Genomic DNA, 17,414 nt, shown 5'->3' with positions numbered 1-17,414 from the left:
ATTTTTCTTTGCCGAGAACACTGCTACAGAAAGCATATATCTATATATGCTTGAGAACTTTCGTTTCCCGCAGTTGGAGACTGATTCGAACGACTTCATTTACCGACGGGAAGGGGCACTGCCAGACTGGCATCTGGAAATACGGGAAATTTTAAATCAATGGATTATTGAATGATGGATCGGTGCCACTGGACCAAATGATTCAGCCTTACATTACTGGCCTCCAAGGTCACCGGATCTGACTGGAAATACGGGAAATTTTAAATCAATGGATTATTGAATGATGGATCGGTCCCACTGGACCATATGATTCAGCCTTACATTACTGGCATCCAAGGTCACCGGATGTGACTGTATGTGATTATTTCTTGTGCAGGTTTTTGTGCCTCTGTTACCAACAACAATGAATGAACTGAGACACCGCATAACAGCAGCTGTGGAAGCTGTGACTCAAGACATGCTCGCTGCAGTGTGTGATCAGTCTGAATACCGCACTGGCATATGCCGTGCATCTCAAGGAGCGCATATTGAAAAAGTATGAAAAGGTATGAAAAATTTTTTTTGGGTTTCCCGTTCATCAAAAAACAAAATTCATTGTATATGTTTATTAGTTTCAGAAATATATGAGTGCCAAACCGATTGATTCTTCTTGATCCATCCTGTATAACTATGTTGAGTTAACACATCGAAAATCACAGAAATCTAAGAACAAATTGATGAGTTATCCTGTTTAGAGCAGGTGATGATTTTTATTGCCGACGCTTCATCTTCCAGATGCTTGATGTGTTGGTAGCGCAACTCTGTAAGTCTCTTTCTTGTGGTCACATCAAAATTTTTGCTACAGTGAAATCTTTTCCAGACTAAAATTTTTGTCACAGCAAGATCCTTATTCATGTTTCACACTGTAAGTGAAGTGTAGTAGTGAAGGTCTCCGGCACGGCTTAGGATGTCATATTCGTGGCGCAATCAGTCAGCACCTTACGAGTAACGTCAGTCGTTAGCAATGCTTCAGTACTACTCACGCTTTCCTCTTGTTCTGGAGGCTGTCTACAAGTGACGTCATATCACAGTACTGCTACGACGTCATATCCGAATTTCACCCCACCTGCTAGATCCGCCTTTCCAGCGTACTGCCAGCCAACTTGATGACGTCAATGCTTTCTTCTACAACGGACGGCGAGGATACATTGCTATAGTCAGCTTGACGAGTTTCCAGCAACGGCACTCTTCCGGAGGAATGACGTGATGGGGAGTTGCTATGACATCATACCGCGATTCCCCATCCTGCTACACCTGCCCCGCCTCTCACGGCTGTACTCACTCGTGGCGTCTGAAGCCTGAATTTTCTTCGTCATCGTTCACATCTAAGATCACGAGACATACAATTAAGGAAACGCATTACGAAGTGCTGCGCCCATTATGCGGGGACTTCCGCTTGGAAACTGATCCACTGGACAAGAACTGGATTTGAAATAGGAAGGCGTGACGTCGACTTTCTGACAGATGTATGTGGTTTCCTTAACCCATTTTTGCTGAATGCTAAGTTCGCCCAAAAACCAATTCTTCTCCTTCTCCAGGTGATCTAGCGTTCCCCTGCAATGATTTCACTATTGCCAGCACAGTGGACCTGTCTTTCATCCTTCTTTTTTCCAGATGTTCTTTGTCTGTAGGTCGTCATTGTATGTCAACATGATTCACTACGGATCTGTTTTACTAGCACTTGTTTCTGTTTTGGTTTTTATAATCAGCACATTTATGTTTAAAGTCATTATAGAGGCAGCTAAAGAATACTTCTGTGCATTGTACACTATGAAAGGGCTAATGACTAGAGATAAACTGACATTAATCAAAACGCTGGAAGAGTTTCGAACAGAAAAGAAAACGTACTATGGAAAGTAACACTAACATATACGACATCTACTGTATAAGTCTAGGAGATATTTCAGACCCATTGGTAGAAGACGATCTCGGGAAAGATCAGTTTGGATTCCGTAGAAATGTAGAAACAATCGAGGTAATACTTAACCTACGATTTATCTTAGAAGATAGGTTAAGGAAAGGCAGACCTACTTTTATAGCATTTGCAGACTTAGAGAAAGTCTTTGACAGTGTCTACTGGAATGCTCTCTTTCAAATTCTGAAGGTGGCAGAGATAAAAATACAGGGAGCGAAAGGCTATTTACAATTTCTACAGTAACCAGATAGCAGTTATAAAAGTCGAGGGGCACGAAAGAGATGTAGTGGTTGAGAAGGGAGTGAGACAGGGTTGTAGCCTTTCCCCGATGTTATTCAATCTGTATACTGAGCAAGCAGTAAAGAGAGCAAAAGAAAAATTTTGAATAGGAATTAAAATCGAGGGAGAAGAAATAAAAACCTTGAGGTTTGCCGATGACATAGAAATTCTTTCAGAGACAGCAAAGGACTTGGAAGAGCAGTTGAACGGAATGGAGAGTATCTTGAAAGGATGATATAAGATGAACATCAACAAAATCAAATCGAGGATAATGTAATGTGGTCGAATTAAATCAGCTGAAGTTGCGGGAATTAGATTAGGAAACGAGACAAAGTAACATATGAGTTTTGCTCTTTGGGAAACAAAATGACTGATGACGGTCGAATTAGAAAGGATATAAAATGTAAACAGGCGATGACAAGGAAAGCGTTTCTGAAGAAAAGGAATTTGTTAACATCGAGTATTGATTTAAGGGTTAGGAAATCTTTTCTGAAAGTATTTGTGTGGAGTGTAGCCATGTACAGATGTGAAACATAGACGATAAATACACTCCTGGAAATGGAAAAAAGAACACATTGACACCGGTGTGTCAGACCCACCATACTTGCTCCGGACACTGCGAGAGGGCTGTACAAGCAATGATCACACGCACGGCACAGCGGACACACCAGGAACCGCGGTGTTGGCCGTCGAATGGCGCTAGCTGCGCAGCATTTGTGCACCGCCGCCGTCAGTGTCAGCCAGTTTGCCGTGGCATACGGAGCTCCATCGCAGTCTTTAACACTGGTAGCATGCCGCGACAGCGTGGACGTGAACTGTATGTGCAGTTGACAGACTTTGAGCGAGGGCGTATAGTGGGCATGCGGGAGGCCGGGTGGACGTACCGCCGAATTGCTCAACACGTGGGGCGTGAGGTCTCCACAGTACATCGATGTTGTCGCCAGTGGTCGGCGGAAGGTGCACGTGCCCGTCGACCTGGGACCGGACCGCAGCGACGCACGGATGCACGCCAAGACCGTAGGATCCTACGCAGTGCCGTAGGGGACCGCACCGCCACTTCCCAGCAAATTAGGGACACTGTTACTCCTGGGGTATCGGCGAGGACCATTCGCAACCGTCTCCATGAAGCTGGGCTACGGTCCCGCACACCGTTAGGCCGTCTTCCGCTCACGCCCCAACATCGTGCAGCCCGCCTCCAGTGGTGTCGCGACAGGCGTGAATGGAGGGACGAATGGAGACGTGTCGTCTTCAGCGATGAGAGTCGCTTCTGCCTTGGTGCCAATGATGGTCGTATGCGTGTTTGGCGCCGTGCAGGTGAGCGCCACAATCAGGACTGCATACGACCGAGGCACACAGGGCCAACACCCGGCATCATGGTGTGGGGAGCGATCTCCTACACTGGCCGTACACCACTGGTGATCGTCGAGAGGACACTGAATAGTGCACGGTACATCCAAACCGTCATCGAACCCATCGTTCTACCATTCCTAGACCGGCAAGGGAACTTGCTGTTCCAACAGGACAATGCACGTCTGCATGTATCCCGTGCCACCTAACGTGCTCTAGAAGGTGTAAGTCAACTACCCTGGCCAGCAAGATCTCCGGATCTGTCCCCCATTGAGCATGTTTGGGACTGGATGAAGCGTCGTCTCACGCGGTCTGCACGTCCAGCACGAACGCTGGTCCAACTGAAGCGCCAGGTGGAAATGGCATGTCAAGCCGTTCCACAGGACTACATCCAGCATCTCTACGATCGTCTCCATGGGAGAATAGCAGCCTGCATTGCTGCGAAAGGTGGATATACACTGTACTAGTGCCGACATTGTGCATGCTCTGTTGCCTGTGTCTATGTGCCTGTAGTTCTGTCAGTGTGATCATGTGATGTATCTGACCCCAGGAATGTGTCAATAAAGTTTCCGCTTCCTGGGACAATGAATTCACGGTGTTCTTATTTCAATTTCCAGGAGTGTAGTTTACACAAGAAAAGAATAGAAGCTTTCGAAATGTGGTACCATAGAAGAATGTTGAAAATTAAATGAGTAGATTACGTAACTAATGAGAAGGTAGAAAACAGAACTGGCGAGAAGAGGAATTTGTGGTACAACTTGACTAAAAGAAGGGAAAGGTTCGTAGTACACGTTCTGAGGCATCAAGGGATCACCAGTTTAGTACTTGAGGGGTGCGTGTGGGGTAAAAATCGTAGAGGGAGGCCAAGAGATGAATACACTAAGCAGATTCAGAAGGATGTAGGTTGTAATAGTTATTCAGAGATGAAGAGGCTTCCACAGTATAGAGTAGCATGGAGAGCTGCATCAAACCAGTCTTTGCACTGAAGACCTCAACAACAACTTTCAGACCTATTTCAGGTAAGACAGGAGTTAGATGAAGCGATGTACTACCCCCAGTCTTGTTTCCCTGTGTACTTGAAAAACTGATCAGAGAATGGAGGAATCAATTATCAGGATATAACATCAAAAGGGGAATATAAGCAGACTGTGTGATACTCCAACACTGTGTATTCTGAACAAGAGAGACTTTTGTCAAAATATGGAGAGGTATGGATTAACTGTGGTGTTTACTTTACTCTGGAAGTGTTTCCCCACTTAAAGACAGAATGGTAGAGAACGGGACACCACGGAATCCCAAACGCCTGTGGACGCTGGAGCAAAAAACAGGTATTCCCATTACAAACAAGTGGGATTTTTGTTGGTTTTCTACCTTCGTGACGGCTCAGGAATGCAGGTACATATTTGGAGCAATTCTAGCAGCGTGCAGTTCGCTAGAGACTCAGCAACCAGATCTGAAAAGCGCCACCGAGAGGAACACCTAACAGTGATGTGGGAATTCCTAAGTTACACATCAGCATCTACCAGACTGAATATCTTCGGATCGTGCAGAAAGACCGGAATGTGTGGTTATGCAGCGTCTGCCAGTCACTGGGCAAGATTACAAAATTAGCCCGCCAATGAAAGAAGATGATACGACTAGAAACTCAGTGAGACAATTAACAAAATGACCAAGCAGTAGCAGCCCCAGATCAACGAGAAAAAAATCACTCAGTGAGGCCAGTCTAGCACACAGGAATCAGAAAGGAGAGAGGCAGTGAAGTTGCCTTCTGGAGGCACGTCAGTCTACTGTCGACTCAGATTTCAGACTTTTTGTGTCATATCATTAGATTCATTCCAAAGTCTATAATCACTTCATGAAATACTAATCATACTATCATTTATGAATTCATATCAGGACATTCATTCCAAAGTCTATAATCGCTACCATTTCTAAATTCAATTTACTACGTTCTGGCGTCCAGCACGAAATCATTTGCATATTAATTTCTTGATCAAATTCATTTCACATCAATTGGCAAAAGGAGAGTCCCAAACCTGATTGTTTAGCTTTTGCAGATGGTTTTGCAATTCTGGCAGACAATGTGGAGGTAGGAAGAATAGCAAGACTACTAATCTCATCTGAAAACCACAGGTAATGACGAACAACAAGACTCCACTACCAGGATTAAACACAAAGTGTGATAATATCAGAAGGACAAACAAATTTAAGTTTTTGCGATATGTCACTTAGCCTAATGGAGGGAGAAAAGTATGTAAGCATCAGAGCAAAATTACGAGTTAACAAAAGATGTTCGTAACAAAAAAAATCATTCTTTGTAAATGCAAAAATTCATCATTAAGTACTAATAATTTCATCACAAATAACACATTAAAAGCGTTAATTCTACAATTAATAAAAGAAAATGAAGAAATCAGAGAAAAAAGAACAATATTGCCAAACTGACCAGCAGTAGAAACATTTACATTAATAAGTAACAGTCACGTAGCAAAAATTGTAGACGAAATAACGAAAAAAAAGACATGTGCTATAGGCAAAAGAAATGAATAAGTCCATGCTGACAAGACAAATATAGCATATGGAAAATTAAAAGGCAAACCCAACTGACTATATAAGTTACACATGAAGACCTAGAAGAAATTGGCATAAATAAACTATAAACTGAAGACAGAATGAAATTCAGAAACAGAAGTCAGAGGTGGGAAGGCTGGAAGTCAAATCATATCCCAAGAGATGTGGAAGAAAACTGACAGTTTCTGAACAAACAAAAAGCATCCGAACAGGCCTTGAAGAACCAACGGTACCGACCAGCCGCCGTGTCACCCTCTGCCCTTGGGCGTCACCAGATAAGGATAAACAGGGGTATGTGGTCAGCACACCAGTTTTCCTGTTTGCTTCCACTGCGTCTCAGTCAGGTAGCTCCTCAATTGGCCTCACAAGGGCTGAGTGCAACTAGCATGCCAACAGCACTCTGCAGACCCGGACGGTAACCCATCCAAGTGCTAGCCAAGCCCAACAGCGCTTAACTTCGGTGATGTGACGGGAACCGGTGTTACCACTGCGGCAGACAGGCGTTGAGTGGAGGGAAAAACGCGAGGAGATGGAGTATTGGAGAAGTGTAAAACTAGTTTTTTGACTTCAAAATGGTCCTCAGCTGGCCTGTAGCGAAAGCAGAAATGAGGTATGATTCTTTCCGAATACTCAACCAGAAAATGATTTCAGATGCGAATTTTTCACTCATTCAAACGCATCCTAAACTGTTCTGTGCAGACTTAGGTGGCTGTATAATGCAAGGAAATACGTGAAAATTAAATCAGGCGTGATTGGAATCCCTAACGTTCCGTGCTATCGGAAAAGTGGAGTCAGTTAAAATATCAGTACAATCGGAAACTGCACATGTCGTGGTCATATCACTTTCAGCTCACTGTATGGAAGTCCCTAAATTAAAGCCGGCCGTGGTGGCCAAGCGGTTAAAGGCGCTACAGTCTGGAACCGCGCGCCCGCTACGGTCGCAGGTTCGAATCCTGCCTCGGGCATGGATGTGTGTGATGTCCTTAGGTTAGTTAGGTTTAATTAGTTCTAAGTTCTAGGCGACTGATGACCTTAGAAGTTAAGTCGCATAGTGCTCAGAGCCATTTGAACCATTTGAACCTAAATTAAACCGAGTCAATGTGGGCATATATTTAAAGGTCCCGGTGTTGTACTTATCAATAGCGGCTGCGACGAGTGACATAGGTGGCTTTTCTTCCTGACACTGTCGTATGCATGGAGTGCAGCTTCTCAGGATGTTTTCTGATACAAAAAGTGTGTCTGCAAAATGGAGAAAATAATGATGTTATAAGTATGTACTAATTTACATGCTCCACGCTCTATCCATTTTCTGATGAAAAACTAAAGTTGGCGCTTGCCAAAGTCAATAACTACTTTTTAATCATTCTGTGGCGTATGATGGATTTTATTGTACTATTAGCGTACGTTCCCATACACGTAATCATGATTATAGGTGTATTACACCCTGCCTCTCATCACATTATCGCTTACTTTTGACATGAATCATATTATTCGGTTTACTCATTTTTACCGATGCCTGTACCTGGCAAAATTAATTTTCGAGTATTATGTCTGTCAATATATCACGTTAAACTGTTTTGTATTAAGTATACAATATCTGTCAACACATCATGTTAAACCGTTTTCTATATTTTATTCTGTGTTTCACGGAACATGAATATCGGTGTAGTGTGGTTTCTTGCTTGCCTCAACGGTACAGATAGCCGCACTGTAGGTGTAGGCGCATCAGAGCGCTATGTGTGAAGAGGCCAAACTAACATGTGGTTCATCAAGAGGTGCCAAAAACCTTTTCAGCAGCTGTAGGGCAACAGTCGGGACGATTGCCCGACTTGGTGCTGTCACGTTAACCAGCACGACCATGCCATTTGTTACTGCTAAGGCTGAAAACCACGGGAAAGTGCTGCTGTTATAATTCCCGTCCATGATGCTACTCCAGGCGGGTGTAAAATGAACGTACGCAACGGAAAATAATAAAAGCTAAAATGAAGGTCTGGCCCTGTCTGACTACCCCCTGAAGCAGATCTTAGGATCTCTTAATTCTATAAATTACAGTCTAAACATAAATGAATGACAAAGGCACTAATGCTACTAAATGATAAACGTTGTTTCTGTTTATATATTTATTGTAGATTTAAAAAAAAACCTTTATATTACAAAGTTTACATTTCCTAAGTAAATAACTGCTCAATTGCCCAACTCTGCCCTTATTATGACTGCGCAGTCTAATATCAATAACGCGAAATGACTGACATCATATGTGTACCAAACACTAGAAGACACTTCTTCCTATGGTGATGTGGAACCTCAGTGGAAATAAACTAACGTGATCACAGCTGTTTAGCTTTTATAGTTGTAATAATCCGAAGCAATTTGCGATATCACCGCATGTGCTGCGTCCGGTGCGTCGAAGTTGAAACGTCCCCTTAGGGCAGGGTCGCCATATGAAACTTCCCCTTTGAAGAATTGTATACGAGACTGTGCTTAACCTGACACACAATATTTTAGCGCTACGCAATCTGACTTTCAAAAATCCCTACAAAAGAATGGCCCTGACTAACATTAACCTATACGTTTCACAAATCACTTACCTCACCAAAAATCTTCCTTACTCGAACTACTGCAATACAGCGAGGGCCACTACTGCCAGCTAAATAAAAGATTCAAACTACGGAAGGCACTAACTACTGATAGGGATAGTTAGCAAATGAAAGATATTAATAGAGAACAAATAATGTATTTGCCTTAATTGTCATAATATATATATAGCAGTTCATGACAAATTACAAAACTCCGCCATCTCTCTCCCCACATCCACCACTGCTAACGGCTCACCTCCAACTGCGCAACGCTACGCGCTGTTCACATCCAGCTGCCGCTGCCCAACACTACAATGGCAGACAACAATGCAAACTAGCCACAGACTGCACACAGCACAGCCAGTGATTTTCATACAGAGCGCTACGTAACGTTGCCAATAAGAAAACATAAACAGCCCACTTACAAAGTGATGTTTCTCGTACTCGTCTGCGACGATGGAAGAACTCGAGCCACAAATAAACTATTCAAACACTAGGACGGCGGAAGGCGATCCTCCGATCCTCTGACTAATATACTCTAATACTGTCTTCTCCTCTCTGTGTTCTACAGTCGAGAAACGCGAACTCCCAACCACAAGGACAGAGTTCAGATAACGTCTCACGTAAGTATAGAGGAAGTGCTCGCAATTACTGAACGCTGCGTACTCAACGACGACCTCCAACCCGGAAGTGAAGCCCAGAATCGTATAGGTCCGCTACAGTACAGTGCCTAACTGTTCTAACTAGAAACTCTCCTGAGAGCAAAGACAGCAACTCAGTCTGTACCAACAAAAGCTGATGTCGAGCGACCGTCACACATGGGCGCTCACTATGGAAGACAGCGTCTCTGAAGCGCTGGCTTCCCAGAAAGGCTTGGCTCCCCCACCCTCGTGATTCCGAAAACGAATCATAGGTTCGTTATCAGCAGTTGCCAGTGGGCTCGTGCGCATGCGCAGAGCTGAATTCGCGTCTGAGCAGTGCCTTCCTCCCGCTTCTGGCTACTTGGAGCGTGGATGTTTGGTGTACGAGCAGTAGCAGCAAGCAGCCAGAAGCTACCCGGAAAAATTTTCCTGGCGCGCCCAAGCTACCAGATCCGCGCAGAGCAAGCTGAGTTATAGTAGGGGGTCCTTCCCCACGTGACCCGTGGCCGTGTCTTCGTTTACAGCTCCCATGTCAAATGAAAACAAAACAGATTTCTGTGGCTGGGAGCCATCAAGTGAATTAATATACATTCTCATAACCATGAAAGACCAAAATAAGTTAGTAGTTTCAATTTTCTGATTTTATATTATTTCCACGGTATTAGCAATCAACCATTAATGTCTTAATGAAGCTATTTCTGTCCGTTTTATAGAGAAATTTGTTTCAGTTAATTTTTTTTCCGCTGAGGCAGTTAGTTTAGTTGAAACGAAGTGTTTCATTCCGCGCTGTTGGCTACTTTCACCCTCGTTCAGTTTAAAGTGCAAATTTTCATCTTCTGGGACGAATGACGTTATAACATAATAAAGAACCAAACATGAGAATACAGTACTGGACCTCCAAGAAAATTAGTATCACGAGAACCACATGAAACGCTGAATATCAGGTACTTCAGAGCCCATCTGGACATAGAAATGTGCAATTAGAGCGGAATGAAGCATTTTAGTATGGTTTATGAAATTCCGATGCTGCTGGAGTAGTCTCTGATGCCCTGTTCCTTTTATGACACTGTAAGATCTCTTAATTCTATATACGTACGAACATACGTTAACATTGGCTTGAAGCTAAGTAGGCAAATTTGCTCAATAGTTTTGAATTAAATATTTTGTTTCAAATATAATGACGGCTGTAGCAGAATTTTATAGATCTGCCTTCTGTGAAAGTGTTTTTCGATCACAAGGCACTTGTCTAGTACTACTTCTGGGCCTGAAGTTATTTCTTAATTTGTGTTTACGTCTTAAATTTATAGAATGCCATTCCATGCTAAATTTTAGTCTGGCAGCATACCATGTTTTATCGTTTTAACTCCCCACATGGCTTCATATTTATTGCTAGAATAGAATATAAACTGTCAGTTGTACAGTTTCTTTGCCTCACAGACCACCATGTTAATTTTTTCACATTTTGAAATAGTCATGAAATTTATTGTCCTTTATTCCGGTGTAAGCTACCCAAGAAACTGTCTCTTTTTGTTGCAAGTAATTTGTATTCCATCCTAGTAGCTTTTTGCGGTGCTGTGTAGATGTAAACCAGTTGGAAATGCTACATAACAATATTGCAGAGTACGAATTTAAAAAAAAAAAAAAATCTGTCAAAGTCACCCCTTAGCAAAATTTTATGTTGCTTCGAGCTGTGGAGTCTAATTTTGAAATGATATTTTTCCAAGACCTGCTTCCTTATTTGCATCCTTTATCTGTGTGGGATATGATAAAACAATTGCTCTAAGTACAATTCAGTATGTCCTCTCAACAACATGCCGCACGGCTACACATGGTCACGTGATGCCCCACCAGAAATACGACGAAAAGCGTATGAGCAGAGCAAGCACCAAGCACGGGCTGCTTACGTCATCGTAGCTGCGCATGCGCACTACAGCCTGTTGTCTGGCGCTTTCTGGTAACTGCTCAAACGAACCTCATATTGCCGGAACTGCGGAATATTCTCCCTCTCTACAGATTCTTCCGAACTCCGACCAACCTTATTTTAGTCTTTTGTCGTCCAGTGCGGAGAGATTGCGAGGAAAAAACCTATACTCAGACAATGGTATGCTTGTGAGTAAAAATCGTTGGAAATAACCCAGCCTGTGTGGTTTCCGAGGTACCGCTTCTTCGTTCCTCTCACCTGCGTCCAAGATTTTCAGCGTTTCCGAAGTGTAATCCTTCCGGTTCGGCTACAAAACCGGCCCGTCGCCACTCTATTGTGCTCCAGCGCTTAGGTGCTACGATGTCTGTATTGCTATTTCCTCTGTTTAAGCGGGACCAACACACCTGGCTGGGCCTTCAGTTCCGCCAGCCGCTTCATTTCCACTGGCATTCCAACCTGTAGTAGTATAAGCAATCATTCATTACGCCGTTTTTATAATACTCTCCATCACCTTTTATGCAATAAGGGTTAACAATTATTTACAAGACGTACGTGACAATGTCAGTCTCCTTTATATATTCATATATACGATGTACAACCTATCACATGATACCTCACTATGTATGTAGATCATGCCAAAGTATGTGGATGAGTGCTTGTAAGGTGCGAAATTATAGCCACCTTACACCCGAGGACATGCAGCTTCACTGTAAAGCGTAATGATAATGGCAGAAGTGTGCTGAATTAATGCTGAAGCATTTTTTCAGTATCCTTTCTTTTTATTAATACAATCCCGCGAGGCAACAATGCATTAACAGGCTTCTGTAGAACTGAGTACTCAAATTTTACTTGCGTATTTAATTTAATACCGATGTCGCGAGCTCTGATAGAGCAGGCCTACACTGAGAAAAGGATTATTCCGAGTTAGTGGCTCCCGTGAAGTTTCCTAGGAATCTGGTGATGAGCACAAAGTACTTCGAGCTGTATTTGGAACTTGCACCTGTTGTGACTTGGCAAAACAGCCAAGCCACTATGATTGGTAGCCGAAAGGCACGCGTTTAAGCTCACGCAGGCTGGCATGAGGTCTGGAACAGGACAATGTAATTAATATAGCCAATAAGGTACATTGCTGCTGGAATACTTAACTTTAATCCATAATTGGTGACACATCGGTCTGACGGTACATGCATCACAAGATAAATAGCAAATGATAATGGCGCCTTGCTAGGTCGTAGCAAATGACGTAGCTGAAGGCTACGCTATCGTCTCGGCAAATGAGAGCGTAATTTGTCAGTGAACCTTCTCTAGCAAAGTCGGCTGTACAACTGGGGCGAGTGCTAGGACGTCTCTCTAGACCTGCCGTGTGGCGGCGCTCGGTCTGCAATCACTGACAGTTGCGACACGCGGGTCCGACGTACAGTATACTAGCGGACCGCGGCCGATTTAAAGGCTACCACCTAGCAAGTGTGGTGTCTGGCGGTGACACCACAGTACCTACCAGTGCAACTGGACAACACAGAGCGTCAGTAACATAGTTTGTTTTTATCAAACTAGTTGGATACTTAATTGCGAGCTGTCCATCGTTTTCCCTTGCGTCTCATTGATCTTTAAAACAAACGGACGTGCCACGAGAAGGAGGGCAGCTTCGGATTACCTCGTATAGTAAACGGTGAGAACGTGAGTTTTGCAGGTGGCTCCGTCACGGTGCACGTAAACTCTCCCACCATCTTTTGTAGAAATCAACAGCTAATGCTGCACACTGTTATATCTTGCAGATTTTAGTAGGAAGAAGGCAGCAATTAGCGTGGAATCATTAGACTGTTCAAGTATTTTCTTTCTACATGTATATTTTTTTCATTCCCCTCAGGCTGTGGTTTGTGTGTGTGCAAAATGCCAACTAGCAGTATAGTTCAACGCCCACCTTAAACAGTGGCTGCGTTAGTCAGTTCAAAGGTCAGAGGAACGCAGCAGCCTACATCCTGTGAAACGTCCCCTTAGGAAAATTATACAAGACTGTGCTTAAACTGACACACAATATTTTTTAGCGCAACGCAATCTGACTTTCAGAAATCCCTACAAAGGAATGGCCCTCACTAACATTAACCTGTACCTTTCACAAATCACTTACCTCACAAAAATCTTCGTTACTCAAGCTACTGCAATACAGCAAGCGCCACTACAGCCAGCTAAATAAAAGATTCAAACTACAGAAGGCACTAACTAATGATAGGCATAGTTAGCAAATGAAAGATTTTAATAGAGAACAAACAATGTATTTACCTTAATAATCATAATATATATAGCAGTTCATGCCATCCAGTATTACAAATTTCAAAACTCCGCCATCTCTCTCCCCACATCCACCACTGCTGGCGGCTCACCTCCAACTGCGCAACGCTACGCGCTGTTCACATCCAGCTGCCCAACACTACAATGGCAGACAACAATGCAAACTAGCCACAGACTGCACACAGCACAGCCAGTGATTTTCATACAGAGCGCTACGTAACGTTGCCAATAAGAAAACATAAACAGCCTACTTACACCTGCAACAGAACCGCGCCTGCACTGCGATCTTCAGACCGATCTTCATGCTGAGGACAGTTTTACATTACCGACCGTCTATCTACTGCGATAGTCGGACTTTGACACCAGCCCCACGAAACACTTAACAACGAGTGCTGCGCTGTCTTCGTGGCGCTTATTTCGCTTCGAATCGAGGTACTAACGGTACACATTTTTCACGATAACTCGCAAAAATCACAGATGTTTGACGTGCGCCTGTCAACTGTTATCTGGCCACCATCAAAAGTACGAGAGGTGTCAGTTGATCCAAGATCAGATGGCATCGTATACACACGACTCGGCCACTTCCATACGCCTTGTGAAAAGACACCGCTGTATTTCTCACAGAGCCCCAGTATTTAGTTCAGTTCCTTCCGCAGTATTGGGCAGGATATTATCCTTCTAGTTGGTCATTCAGTTCAGACAGAGCATCAGAACTGTTGTCGGTTAATTCCTCACGGCGTAATAAAATAACCCTTGATTGTCTCATGGTTGCAGCTATCGACAGTGTTCATTCCTGAAATCCTCTTTTAGGGTTCAGTCGGAAAAAACATTGTAGGCACGCATTGTTTTTCGTCCGTTCCACTGTCTCTCTATCTTTCTCAGGAACGGGTAGTCGTATGAATTTTAAACTGGTATCACGTACTGTGGTCTATCGATCGCTAAATCTTACAATGGCCGGCAGAGCGGTGTGCTGGCCGCATGTCCATCCGTATCTGCGCTCCGGATGACACGGCGGTCGGTCTTACTTTTTTTTTTTTTTTGGTCATCAGTCTACTGACTGGTTTGATGCGGCCCGCCACGAATTCCTTTCCTACTCTTCATCTCAGAGTAGCGCTTGCAACCTACGTCCTCAATTATTTGCTTGATGTATTCCAATCTCTGTCTCCGTCTACAGTTTTTGCCCTCTACAGCTCCCTCCAGTACCATGGATGTCATTCCCTCATGTCTTAGCAGATGTCCTATCAGCCTGTCCCTTCTCCTTATCAGTGTCTTCCACATATTTCTTTCCTCTCCGATTCTGCGTAGAACCTCCTCATTCCTTACCTTATCAGTCCACCTTATTTTCAACATTCGTCCATAGCACCACATCTCAAATGCTTCGATTCTCTTCTGTTCCGGTTTTCCCACAGTCCGTGTTTCACTATCATACAATGCTGTACTCCAGACGTACATCCTCAGAAATTTCTTCCTCAAATTAAGGCCGGTATTTGATATTAGTAGACTTCTCTTGGCCAGAAATGCCTTTTTTGCCATAGCGAGTCTGCTTTTGATGTCCTTCTTGCTCCGTCCGTCATTGGTTATTTTACTGCCTAGGTAGCAGAATTCCTTAACTTCATTGACTTCGTGACCATCAATCCTGATGTTAAGTTTCTCGCTGTTCTAATTTCTACTACTTCTCATTACCTTGGTCATTCTCCGATTTACTCTCAAACCATACTGTGTACTCATTAGACTGTTCATTCCGTTCAGCAGATCATTTAATTCTTCTTCACTTTCACTCAGGATAGCAATGTCATCAGTGAATCGGTCTTAACAAATTGTTTTTACTCCATCCACACTGTCTCCTTCCCCTGTCCCCTCTTTCTGTGTCTCCCTCATACGCGCGAGCGCACACATACATACGAACACTCATTGAAAATTAAACAAAATGCTAGTACAGTACCAGAATAGCTAACTGGGACGATTGGCTGTAACACTGACAAAACAGTAGAAAGCGTCAAGTGCGAGTAGTAAGGTGTGCATGTAAGCGATGGAAAACATCTACTGCCCTGTCAGTCACAGATCCTTCCATTGTGGTACGGATATCCTGAACATACGTAAGCAGAACTAACACGACACAAAACATCGGGAATATAGCTGTGAGAAGTTGTTACTTTATGTGAACAGAGGATACCGCCAAGAACCGTAACGTAAAAAGTTTTAAAATTACTTTGCCATACTGCTTTATACTACGTTGTACATACAGGGTGCTTCAAAAATGACCAGTATATTTGAAACGGCAATAAAAACTAAACGAGCAGCGACAGAAATACACCGTTTGTTGCAACATGCTTGGGACAACAGTACATTTTCAGGCAGACAAACTTTCGAAATTACAGTAGTTACAATTTTGAACAACGGATGGCGCTGCGGTCTGGGAAACTCTATAGTACGATATTTTCCACATATCCACCATGCGTAGCAATAATATGGCGTAGTCTCTGAATGAAATTACCCGAAACCTTTGACAACGTGTCTGGCGGAATGGCTTCACATGCAGATGAGATGTACTGCTTCAACTGTTCAATTGTTTCTGGATTCTGGCGGTACACCTGGTCTTTCAAGTGTCCCCACAGAAAGAAGTCACAGGGGTTCATGTCTGGCGAATAGGGAGACCAATCCACGCCGCCTCCTGTATGTTTCGGATAGCCCAAAGCAATCACACGATCATCGAAATATTTATTCAGGAAATTAAACACGTCGGCCGTGCGATGTGGCCGGGCACCATCTTGCATAAACCACGAGGTGTTCGCAGTGTCGTCTAAGGCAGTTTGTACCGCCACAAATTCACGAAGAATGTCCAGATAGCGTGATGCAGTAATCGTTTCGGATCTGAAAAATGGGCCAATGATTCCTTTGGAAGAAATGGCGGCCCAGACCAGTACTTTTTGAGGATGCAGGGACGATGGGACTGCAACATGGGGCTTTTCGGTTCCCCATATGCGCCAGTTCTGTTTATTGACGAAGCCGTCCAGGTAAAAATAAGCTTCGTCAGTAAACCAAATGGTGCCCACATGCATATCGCCGTCATCAATCCTGTGAACTATATCGTTAGCGAATGTCTCTCGTGCAGCAATGATAGCGGCATTAAGGGGTTGCCGAATTTGAATTTTGTATGGATAGAGGTGTAAACTCTGGGGCATGAGACGATACGTGGACGTTGGCGTCATTTGGACCGCAGCTGCAATACGGCGAACGGAAACCCGAGGCCGCTGTTGGTTCACCTGCTGCACTAGCTGCGCGTTGCCCTCTGTGGTTGCCGTTCGCGGTCGCCCTACCTTTCCAGCACGTTCATGCGTCACGTTCCCAGTCCGTTGAAATTTTTCAAACAGATCCTTTATTGTATCGCTTTTCGGTCCTTTGGTTACATTAAACCTCCGTTGAAAACTTCGTCTTGTTGCAACAACACTGTGTTCTAGGCGGTGGAATTCCAACACCAGAAAAATCCTCTGTTCTAAGGAATAAACCATGTTGTCTACAGCACACTTGCACGTTGTGAACAGCACACGCTTACAGCAGAAAGACGACGTACAGAATGGCGCACCCACAGACTGCGTTGTCTTATATATCTTTCACATCACTTGCAGCGCCATCTGTTGTTGAAAATTGTAACTACTGTAATTTCGAAAGTTTGTCCGCCTGAAAATGTACTGTTGTCCCAAGCATATTGCAACAAACGGTGTATTTCTATCGCTGCTCGTTTAGTTTTTATTGCCGTTTCAAATATACCGGTCATTTTCGAAACACCCTGTATAAACAAATCAAAGTCACTCAGGATTTACACTACTCGCCACTAA

Source organism: Schistocerca cancellata, chromosome 7, assembly GCF_023864275.1.
Source record: "Schistocerca cancellata isolate TAMUIC-IGC-003103 chromosome 7, iqSchCanc2.1, whole genome shotgun sequence".
Lineage (NCBI taxonomy): Eukaryota > Metazoa > Arthropoda > Insecta > Orthoptera > Acrididae > Schistocerca > Schistocerca cancellata.
Note: the sequence above shows the minus strand (reverse complement) of the source record.